Source organism: Rhagoletis pomonella, unplaced genomic scaffold, assembly GCF_013731165.1.
Source record: "Rhagoletis pomonella isolate Grant_MI unplaced genomic scaffold, Rhpom_1.0 Rhpom_scaffold_00003, whole genome shotgun sequence".
NCBI classification, from domain to species: domain Eukaryota; kingdom Metazoa; phylum Arthropoda; class Insecta; order Diptera; family Tephritidae; genus Rhagoletis; species Rhagoletis pomonella.
In genome coordinates, this window is record NW_023458557.1 from 42252169 (window position 1) to 42255501 (window position 3333).

At 35.0% G+C, this 3333-nt stretch overlaps 1 protein-coding gene across 1 annotated transcript in view; it reads left to right on the plus strand.

Annotated features, from left to right (window-relative positions):
• LOC118736240 overlaps positions 1 to 3333 on the plus strand; it is an 8866-nt gene that overhangs the window by 2937 nt on the left and 2596 nt on the right.

Genomic DNA, 3333 nt, shown 5'->3' on the forward strand with positions numbered 1-3333 from the left:
GTTATTTAAAGCGGCAAATGACCACCAAACCTTAATCTTAGCAGACAAATGTGCCAATGAAAATCGTAAACGTGAATTGTTGGTGAAAATGTTGGACCAAAAAGTTTCAATAAAATATATAAAAATTTTGGGCGGGACGAAGTTCGCCGGGTCTGCTAGTATGTAATACTTCTAAATTGATAGTAACGTATCTTCACAATGTATTTTTATTCCGCAATCAAAGGGAGACAGCCTATCAAATAAATGTTTGCTTGTGTTAGTATAAATGTATAGTTGTGAACTATTACAAACAAACAACTGTCAAGTCACTCCAAGAGCGGTTTAAATTAAAAATATTAAAAAAATAGAAAAATAAAATAACCAAAAATTTTTCCCTGAGCGTGACTGGGGCGAGCTTTGTGGTAACCGGCGGATTTGAATAAGCAGCAAGATATGTATAAGTTACACTTGAGGCGATCACCATATCCACTATTGAAAGATGTAGAGGATCTGTGCCTTCCTTTCCAGCACCTTAGACAGCATGTAGCGTCTGCCCGTTTTCCCTGATACGGCTCATTTTTAAGTAAACAGTGCAACATACCGACACGTGCAATACGATTCCTTTTTCCTTGCTTTTTTGTTCAAAAGTTCCACACACATTTTTTTTCTTTAATTAAAATTTAATTGTGTAAAATATTGACGGTTACTGCACCGCTCCTGATTTTTTATTCTTTTCAAACGCCATTCTGGCTGGTTGGTTTTCTCGTTCTCTCATTATATATCTGCACTCTAATGTTGGCGGATGTACTTTCAGCGTACTGCCAATATAGAAGTATTATATATATGAAAATTTTATTAACCTAAAAGTTTTTGCGAAGTGTTTATCGAATTTAATGTAAAATTTAAACATTTTTAATATAAGATGTTAACTATTTTTAAAATGTAAATGTTAATACAACTGTTTTATATATAATCCCAAATTTATGATATAAAATCCCCTCTAATAAAAAACTTAAATTGCGTAACACCGCTTCGAATTTTTACAATTGAGCAATTGTCAAAAATCTGCCTTTTTATCAAGAACTTGTTTACCAGGGTGTCTTTGAATTAATGATTGGTACTGAATTAAATAATGCACACATATAAAAGATTGCAGCCTTTTCAATAATTATTCAGTGTTAAACCTTTTTTTGATTTGGCATTGGTGTTTTCAATCTTGCTAAGAATATGTTGATGTGTGAATTCATAACTGCTTTGAGTGAATGGAAAATTTAAAAATTATAAACCCCAATCTGAAGCGAGGAATAAGTAATGAAAACTAAATAGAAAAAATTGTTAATTTAAAATTGAAAATGAGTTCACACTTACACAGCTCTGATGTGTACCAACTTACAGCCATGGAAGGGTGGGAAAAGGGCAGCCCTAACCCACACAGGCGCTGTCTAGCATTTTGGCTGTCCGAATATGTAGGTATGGTGGGAGGTCACAGTGGATTGCAAGTGTAAGTATAAATAGGTTTCCGCATGTGTTTTCCTTCCAAGTGTGCAATTTTTATACCCGAGAGCACTTGTGCACAAGGGTATATCTTTTTTGTTCATATAACGGTTGTTTGTAACAGCCAAAACGAATCGAGATAGATATAGACAAATGTATACATAAATGCTCAGAAAGAATTCGATTCAGCCATCTCTGTCTGTCCGTCTGTCCGTCCGTCCGTGTACACGATAACTCGAGCAAAAATTGAGATATCTCAACGAAATTTGGTATGTAAGTTTCCATTAATCCAAGGTAGGTTAGTATTGAAAATGGGCGTAATCGGACTGCAACCACGCCCACTTCCCATATAACGGTAGTTTCCAGAAATACGAAAACTGCGATATTTTAATAACTACTGAAGATAATTCACTCAAAATTGATATTTACAATAATTTTCAGACGAAAAATAAGAATATTATAAATTTTTGAAAAATGGGCGTAGCCAAGCCTACTTATGGTTACATGTGTATATCTTGGTAACCGCAGCCCCAATTTCTTCCAAGCTTAGCACAGTTGTTGGCCTTGGTACAGCATACAAAATAGCCGAAAATTTAAGAAATCGGACAATAACTACGCCCACATCCCATATAATGGTAATTTAGAGAAATACAAAATCTTCGATAAATCAGTAAATATTAAAGCTAATTTATTCAAAAGTGATGCTTGCAATAATTCTTTACCAGGAAATGCGTTTATGGTAAAATTTAGGAAAATGGGCGTGGCCCCGCCCACTTATGATCAGATATATGTATATCGGTAACCGTTCTACCAATTTGTACCAAACTCGGTATTTTTATTGTGCTTGCCACATAAAAGCAAAACGTTGAAAATTATTGAAATCGGACTAAAATTACGGCCGCTTTTCAAATAACAAGGCTCGGGTGACTACAACATATATCTTCCATACATCTGATTGTTCAGATATGGGATTTTACTGTAAAACTCCTTTATTTGAACAGCTAAAACCGATAAATTTCGTAAGATATTTTATAAATAATAATACAAAGTCTACTGAGAAAATCGTCAAAATCTATGCTGTATAAGCTTTACCTCCTATAGCACTGATTGTTCTGATACCAGTTTTTGCGATATATCTCCTTTATGTAGGAAACTAAACCCAATAAATTGTGTTACCGGTTTACATACCGATCACATAGCAGTGAAAATCACTTAGATTGGTGCCATATAAAGTACATCTTCCATATCTCTGATTGTTTAGATGCGATTTTTTATATAAGTATGTGTTTAGACGCGACTGCTAACACCAGGCGCCTAAATTCATGCTATGTACTGCTGCATGTGCAAAAATTTCCTTCATTAAATTAATGAAATTTATGTACATGCACTTCTCAACTGCCATGTAATAAAACTTTCTTAAGTTATAATTTGATGGCAGTTCAAAGTATGCTCTGCCTAGTCGGATGCATCCTCCGGACACTGCTTCCGGAGCATTCTGCGGACTCTGCATGGCTTACAACCATGCGGAGGTGGTAATAGTTGATTACCATTGGCCACAGTGCCTAACCACTACTTTTTGGTCCAATAAATATTTTTTTTATATACATACATGCAAACATACTGGTCTCCCCTCTCACTGAGTTATTCAGTATGTAACTCCTCTATCGATGTATGCAGATGTATTCAAAATCAGTAATCTGTCAAACTAAAATTTGCAGATGTTCATGAAAGGTATGAAGCCTTCGGCATAGCCGAAGACAGCGATGCTCTTACTTGTTTTTTTTTTTTTAAATTTCATTACAAGGAATTTCATATTGTAATTGGAATAGATTACGTGTAATGTTGGGGGGGGGGGGGGGG